This window comes from Leptopilina heterotoma, unplaced genomic scaffold, assembly GCF_015476425.1.
Source record: "Leptopilina heterotoma isolate Lh14 unplaced genomic scaffold, ASM1547642v1 Lhet_130, whole genome shotgun sequence".
NCBI lineage: Eukaryota > Metazoa > Arthropoda > Insecta > Hymenoptera > Figitidae > Leptopilina > Leptopilina heterotoma.
The window spans coordinates 1,121,283-1,130,462 of NW_025110849.1; positions in this window are offsets into that span (position 1 = coordinate 1,121,283).

Below are 9,180 nucleotides of genomic sequence, written 5' to 3' on the forward strand. Positions count from 1 at the left end.
GAATTTAACGGTGGCGCCATCAAGCGGTGGCTGCCGGTACTAAAAACTCGGCCGGTAAAGTAGAACACCCCCTCTAAGCCACTTGAAACTGTCCAATTAAGAAATCTACTTTACCGACCGTGGGTAAGTGTTCCAGGATCCCCATAGCTCTACTACTGTTACGCATGCGCAGTAGTATTCTGTCAATATTACGCATGCGCAGTAGTGTTCTGTCAATATTACGCATGCGCAGTAGTGGTCTGTCAATGTTACGCATGCGCAGTAGTGGTCTGTCAATGTTACGCATGCGCAGTAGTGGTCTGTCAATGTTACGCATGCGCAGTAGTGTTCTGTCAATGTTACGCATGCGCAGTAGTGTTCTGTCAATGTTACGCATGCGCAGTAGTGTTCTGTCAATGTTACGCATGCGCAGTAGTGTTCTGTAAAATGTTACGCATGCGCAGTAGTGTTCTATCACTATAACGCCTGCGCAGTATTGTTCTATCAGTATCACGCATGCACAGTAGTGACCTATCACTATAACGCATACGCAGTAGTGTTCTATCAGTATCAAGCATGCACAGTAGTATTCTATTAGTATCAACTATGCGCAGTAGTGTTCTATGAATATCAGGCATGCGCAGTAGCGTTCTGTCAATGTCAGGCATGCGCAGTAGCGTTCTGTCAATGTCAGGCATGCGCAGTAGTGTTCTGTCAATGTCAAGCATGCGCAGTAGTGTTCTGTCAATGTCAGATATGTGCAGTAGTGTTCTATCACTATAACGCATACGCAGTAGTGTTCTATCACTATAATGCATGCGCAGTAGTGGTCTATCACTATAACGCATACGCAGTAGTGTTCTATTACTATAACGCATGCGCAGTAGTGTTCTATCACTATAAAGCATGCGAAGAACATTCAGAACTTCAAAATTGAATTTTTTAATCCATACACAATCTAAAAATTATTTTTCTACAATACAAAATTTCCAAAGCCCAAAATGTTTAAAATATAAAATTTCCAAAATAAGAAGTGTTAAATTGTAATGTAAGTGAAAAGAATTAGATTATTGAGTATTAAGATTTAACAATTCTATTTCTGTGTACGATATTTTTAAAAAATCATTATTATTTATGTTTTACAAAAATTTAAATAACTTCTAAAAACATGAACACTTTTAACGATCTTAAGCTTACTTTAAAGGTTATTTTCTACAGAATGGGAATTACTTGTAGACATTAACGTGTAATTTCTTCTTAGAAATTGCAGGTCGGCAAAGTTATACACAAAAATTTCAGTTTAAAATAATTTTTTGTACAAAAAAGTATCCTTCAAAAAATATAAAACATGATATGATGTAGATTTTTCAAGAAAATTTAGTAAAAAAATATGTTTGAATTTTAGAAATTATTTTTCTTGTTACCCGTTGCCTGTTAACGATCGTTGAGTAGTAAACTTCATAGCGCAAAATAAATGCAATTTCTTATGTAAATTATAAAATAAATTATTTTATATCATTATTAACACACTATTGATTGCAATTATCCTAAATTAAGTAATAAATAAATGATTATTTATTATTTTTAAATAATATAACAATTTAAAAACAAGTAAAATTTATTTTTAATTTAAGTCACATTTAGTGTATACGGGTTTTTGGAGTCGGTAAATTCGAATTTGACCTTAATTTTAAAAAATTAAAAATGGCGGACATCATTTTTGAAATTCATTTGGATTCTTATCAATTTCAGTACCTAAGGGGTTTTCAGGTCGCTGAATTCGAGTTTGACCATCATTTTTAAAACTTCAAAATGCAGGATCCAAATTGGCGGACATACTTTTTGAAAATTTTTAAAATTCATTTGGATTTTTATCAATTTCAGTATCTAATGGTATTTTGGGTCGCAGAATTTAAATTTGTCTTTCAAAATAAAAAATTATGAATTCAAAATGCGGGACGTAATTTTTTTAATTCATCCCGATTTTTATCAAATTTTGTACTCTATTCTATATCTTTTGCATTAGCTGATAAAACAAGTCATGGCCCCAGAATGTGCCGCGTGGAGGCTGCAAAGGTTTTACATTACACTTTCTGTTCTTTGTTTTTTTGTTTATATAAAAACTGTTTAAAATTTAAAAATTTTGTCCGACATATTGGATCCACCATTTTGAATTTTTTTTTGACGTCATATTTATATTCAGCGACCCCAAAAACCCTTGTATACTAAGTTTCATAAAAATTCATCTACCAGATTTTACTGAACATTTTGGGCCAATCATATGATTATTTTTCCAAACAGCGAAGGGGTTTATAAGATTGTTTCAAATTTTTTAAATTCTTTTGGTCTAAGTTTGCCAACCTGCATTTTCTATGAAAAAAGTTTCGTATATTCGCATAATTCAAGTTATTTGAATCAAATAAATATATAGATAAAAAAAATTATTTGAATGAGATAATTTTTTTTCGTGTGCTAATACTTTTACGTATGCAAATGGAAGAACATTAATTTATTTATTATTATAAATTTGGTATAAGGACTATATAAATAATTATTTGACGCAATTAAAGAGATAGTGGTCTAAATTAAGATAATTAATTATGAAAAATAATTGCATATTTGATATAAATATGGGAAATTCCACGTGGATGGCTGCTTCTTAGTTGAATTTTTGGTATTATATTTCCATTTGTGTCCAATTCTGCTCCAACGACAACTTGCTTTGTAAATGATGGATTCAAGTTGTAAATTTTTGATAATAACATTTCTCTGCATGGTACATACAACATTTTTTTTTGTCAACTACTGGTCAACTCCATCAGGAACAAACTCTATTTGATTGTAAGGTCCTCCACGATTTCTTAAATATACACCACCTCTGACAGCTTCTGCTTTCAGACTGTTGAAAAGATTTGCATCCTCTTTAAATATTTTTAGCATTCTTGGTGGTAGAAATATGTTAAATTCATTATTTATTTCAGCAACAATTTTCGGACCAAATTTCGTATCAATTTTTCGAATGTCTGTTACTTTATAGAATGCATCGATGGTTAATTCCTTTATTGTTTTGGTGACCAAGACTTTGCTTGCCTTGTTTAATTTACGAAATTCATTTTTATCACTTAAATTTAAATTTTCAAATTTTTTCACTAAAATATTTAACTGTGACCTTTCTTCAATTAAACTTTTAACTTTATCAATTTCTTGTATTAATTTGTTTAATCGCACTTGAATTTCACTATGCTTTGCTAATAATATGTTCATCAGCCAACTTAAACTGCAGGAATGATTTCGTTTAGAAAAATTGCTCTCTTTATATACACAAGATATGACCTACTTAACCTTGAAGTTAATTATAGTTTTCTTAGAATTGCGGTAAGATCAAAAGCATTCTTATGAAAAGTACCAAAAATATTTGTAAAAATTCCTTAGATAAAACTTAGTCAAAACAAAATAAATAAACTGTATAATAAGACCGGAAGCAATAAATCAAAGATATCATAAATAAAAAGTACATGGGAACAATTTCTTAAATAAGAATCTAATAAATAAGATATCAAATTACATGTAAAACAATAGTTTAAATAAAGACAATAATTCCAAGAAATAAATAGGTATCAAATTACACGTGGGAAAAATTCCTTAGATAAATTCCAAACCGGAAGCAATAAATCAAAGACATTATAAACAACAAGTAAATGGTAAAAATTCCTTAGATAAGAATCTAATCAACAAGATATCAAATTAAACAAGCAAAAATTTTAGGAAGTGTGACGTCATATCCACCTCAGCATCATGGCCTGAATATTAGCTACCCCCTGGATGTCATATCCACCTCAGATTCATGGTCTGACTATTACCTCCCCCGTGATGTCATATCCGCCTCAGAATAATGGTCTGAATATTACCTCCCCCGTGATGTCATATCCGCCTCAGAATCATGGTCTGAATATAACCCCCCCTTCCCTTGTGATGTCATTTCCGGCTTAGCATCATAATCTAAATCGCACCCTCCCCCAAATGGTTTAAGTCTGGGCTAAAAGTGTCGGTAACATGTCGGTGCAGGGATCTAGAGTTAGAACTCTCCCTGTATATCTACTAATTTATTTACATGTTATCTTATTTATTTACATGTTATCTTAAAATATTTGATATTTTTAGGTTTTTCTTTTTTGAATCAATTGGTCTGATTGCATTGCAACTTAATTTTTAATACCAATTAGAATAGACAGAAAATAAAGGAGATATTTTATAAAACGTCTTTGCCCCTCATAGCGCCTTTGCCCCACTCTCCCCTACATAAGAAATTGCATTTATTTTGCGCTATGAAGTTCACGACCCAACGTTGGGTCGTTAACTGGCAACGGGTTAAGCCAGCCTTATGTCTAAGTTCAGTTTTAATTTTAAGACGTCTGTTTAGACCATAACTCTTAATCAAGTTTTATGTTTTAGACGATTTTCTAGCTTCAAACAAATCTTGAGTCTAAGGTAAGCAATAAACCTTAATCGAGTCTTAAAGGGTTAAGACTCACTTAAGACTTAGGAATTGATTGTAGCTAAAAACTCGTCCAATATTTATGATTGAACTTAGACATAAGCTAGCTCAAAGCTCAATTTTTGTTTAATTTTCATTTTTTTCTATTACGAAATAGCAGAAAAATAATTCTAAATGTTACAAATAACGTGACATAAATATATATGCTACAAGATAGGACTATAGAGAAAATTAAAAATTAAAATGGCGGCTCACAAAATGGAGTCTGAAGTTCAAATTTTTTTGCAAAATTTACCCGAATGGACGAAATTGTTAAAAGTGTTTTAGATTAGCTTGAAACTTGTTACTCAAGGGTTTTTGGGGTCGCCGATCACGAATCTGAAGTCCAATTTTCAAAATTCATAATGGCGGACCCAATATGGCATATAATTTTTCTAAAACACTTCAATTTTTATGTATTTTTTATTTATATTCAAATTTAAAGCTCGAAAAATCTAAATTTAAATGCTTTGTTTTAATCATTAGTTATGTTTGTTAGCAAAAATGTGTTTGCAGAAAAAGGAGTTGCGCATTTTACAAAATAAATATGTTCTGATTTTATAAATTTCTGAAGAGCTATATTTTCTGTTGTTCAATTCGAACACATTTATTTTGCAAAATGTGCAATGCCTATTTTTGCAAACAGCATTTTGCAGACAAATATAATTAAAGGTTAAAAAAGCATTTAAATTTGGTTTTTTTAAGATTTATATCTAAATATTATAAATAAGAAAAAGTAAAAAAAAATTTAAACAGACTGTGCATTTCACGTTTACCTCTACATGGTGAAAAAGGGTCAACATTGGAAAGAATTTTAACATTTTAATAGCTAAAGAACGTAATTAACGAATTTCAATGGACCGATGAGTTTTCATTTGAAAATTCGTCAGCCATATTGGATCCGCTGTTTTGAATTTTTAAAATTGTCCATTACATTCGTTATGAGCGAACCAAAAAAACCCCGAGTAACAAGTTTCAAGTGAATCTAATGAGTTTTTAGAAAAATTATCCGCCATATTGGATCCGCCATTATGAATTTTAAAAATTGGTATTTAGATTCGTTATCAGCGACACCAAAAAACCCCGAGTAACAAGTTTCAAACGAATCTAATGATGATGATGTCCATTATATTCGTTATGAGCGAACCAAAAAAACCCCGAGTAACAAGTTTCAAGTGAATCTAATAAGTTTTTAGGAAAATTGTCCGCCATATTGGATCCGCCATTTTGAATTTTTAAAGTTGGACTTCAGATTCGTGATCAGCGACCCTTAATACCTCCGAGTAACAAGTTTCAAGCTAATCTAAACACTTTTAACAATTTCGTCCATTCGGGTAAATTTTGCAAAAAAATTTGAACTTAAGACTCCATTTTTGAGTCGCCATTTTAATTTTTAATTTTCTCTATAGTCCTATCTTGTAGCATATATATTTATGTCACGTTATTTGTAACATTTAGAATTATTTTTCTGCTATTTCGTAGTAGAAGAAATTGAAAATTAAACAAAAATTTGAAAAAATCGGACTTTTTTATAAAAAACATTAATAACTTTTTTGTTTATAAACTTTTGATTTTTTAATAACGCCATTCGATAGAGCGCATATGAAAACATAAAAAATGATGATTCCCGTGTGGAAATTGCCAAGGTTTGCCAATATTAATTATTGGGTCTATAATGGTCCTAGCTTGGAATGTACCTTAACTTGGCCCTAGCTTGGTAATAGCTAAACCTTCTTGTTAGATTATAAGTTATAAATATATTTAAAAATATGTATCAGTAATTGTTTATGTGTAATTTGAAGTAATATTTAAACATCTCATAGCAAGATTGAGACAATATTGAACTGAAATGTTTACTTTTAACTTTGCATTTGTAAAATTTGACAGATAATTATCAGTAGAATTCTACTAATTGCTATTATCAGAATTGAGTTACTGATAATTAGTAGAAAGTTACTGATTCGATTAGTAAAATATAAGTTACTGATTCAATCTGTTGTACAAAAATATGACATAGTCAAATTTACTAATTTATTAGTTGAATTTAAAGGTTATGTTGATTTCTCTTTGGCCACCAGTATATTTACAGCATTTCCTTAGTTCCGAAGCTTATGAAAGTTAAAATAAATCTTTAAATGTCTGCAGCTTTTCAATGTTGGGCGCATAAGTTGACTAAACATTGCATGAATGTTTACAATTTTCTTTAATTTTTTAAGTTTTTCAAAACTTCTTAAAATTTTCTTTAAACTTCCTCCTTTAGAGATAAAATTCATTTAAATTAAAAAAAATTTACTTCATGCAATGTTCAGTTAACTTTTGCGCCCAACATTGAAAAACTGCTGACATTAAAGATTGATTTAAAGTTTCATGAGCTTTGATTTAAGCTTTAGTTAATTAACTCAATTAAAATTTTCGTTACAATATATTTTTTAAGTTAAATTTTGAAAACCGTTTACGGATTTGTTAACTTCTGTTAAAATCATATTTTGTTGAATGAAACTGAAGTTTCCAACGTTTACGTCATCGAAATGAGATAAAATATAAAAACTTTAATTTTTAAATAAGAATTGACTTTCCTCTTCCCAATTGGATTAAAAATCTATGTAGGGTGTAATGAAAAGAACAATTAAGTTCTTTTTATCAGAAATTATTTGCATTTTGATCTTTAAAAAAATTATTTTCTCATTTTGCGTCATCGAAAATGTTACTGACTTCAGTTTTATTATTTTGAGGCATTTATAATGGAATAGTTAATATGACTTATGATGACAAAAATAACCTGAAGTATCATGCAACGCATCGTACCGAGCGAGCGTGGTTAAGTGGTTAGGTTATCGGTTTACGAATATTAGGGTCGTGCGTTCAACTCCCAACGTGTGGGGATTTTTTCTCTGTTAGTATATAGAAATTAAGTATTATAAATTACATGATAACAAAAGTAGGTAAAAAAAGATGAAATAATGAATCTCAATAATAATAAATAAGAATAAATAATTTTTTTTAAATAGTTAATTAAACTGTTCCTTTTATTGGGCCTAACTAGATTCTCTAGGTAGAACCAGGCTAGAAGAGCGTGACGTTTCAACCTAGGGCCTACAAGGATAAACAAGCTAGGACCAAGTTAATAAAGGGGAAATCTAGGTAGAACCAATAAAGGGCCATTAGAAAATTTCCACACGGGTTGATGGATTTTTCTATTGATTTTTAAGTACCGAAGTAAGTCCTCAAACTTCATGCCAAAATTTTGTACATTTGGGCGTTAAAGGGTTAAGCGAGTCTTATGTCTATGTTCAGTTCTAAGTTTTAGACGACTTTTGAGCTTCAAACGAAACTTGAACCTTAAGTAAGCCTTGAGCCTAAAGCGAGCCTTATTTCTAAGTTCAGTCCTAAATTTTAGACGAGTTTTGAGCCTTAAGCGAGCCTTATGTCTAAGTTTAGTCCTAAGTTTTAGACAATTTTTTAGCATCAAACAAGTCTTGAGCCTTATTTGAGCTCTATGTCCTAAGCTTTAAACGATTTTTGTCAATTTTAAGGTCAGTTTTGACCAAAACGTCAAAACTTGATGATAAAACTCCATTTGACCTGATCTTCCTTCAAAATTTAGGTCAATTTTAAGGCAGTTTTGACCTACATGTCAAGATTTTACGATAGAACTCCCTCTAGCCATCCCTGCTCTTAAATTTAGGTAAATTTAAAAGGCAGTTTTCACCTACAGGTCAAGGCTTGAGGAGAAGTCTCCCTATGACATTTTCTCCCCTTAAAATTAAGGTCAATTTTAAAGGGAAGTTTTTATTCTTTCCATTAAGGCAGTTACGTTAAGTTAAATTTGTCATCAATAAAATTTAATTTTAATTAATTTTTAAACAAATAAATATGCTTCAGTTTCAAAGGATTTTTCTATTAACCCAATTTAAATTTCATATTCTTCTTTCTATAATTAAACTGTCCATAATATGACAAGATTTTCTTTTAGTATCTCTTTTTATTATTTAACTTATTATTATACATTCCTATTAATAAAACCTGATTTGAAATTTATAAAATTTTCTAGGAGGGCAAAGCCCGCCTATTATATATTTTATAAAGAAATATTATTTCCTATAATATTAAGAAAACGTAAAAATATTAAAAGAAGTACGATTTGCATTATTTAAAAAATCCCAATGATATAATTCTTTTGAACGATGAGAATAATATTAAATATTCATTTAATTAATTATTCTCTGTCATTATTTTTCAGGGAATTTCTAGCGACTAAAAATTTTAATTTGAGCGCAATGAGTGATTACGAAAATTCATTTACTAAAAAAGTTTTGATAAATAAAATGTATTACCGATACAGCACAATATCAATTATATAATTATTAAGTGCTATTGGAAAATGAAATAGGAAAAAAGAAAATAGTTTTTTTCCATTTATTCTCCTTCACTATAAGAAAATAATTTATTAAATAAACTTTTTCATGTATTTTTTGCGCTGAATTCTTGCTGAATTCTCTTAAATAAATTAAAAACTTTAGTCTGTTCGTAATCAAGTGAACATTTTAACTGGTGTGAAGCAATTGATTAAAAACATACTATATACATCAAGCTTAAATGCGATAATATGTCTTTGGAGTTTCCTTTAACTATTGAGAGTGCGAAATTGCGTCAATTTCAAGGTAATC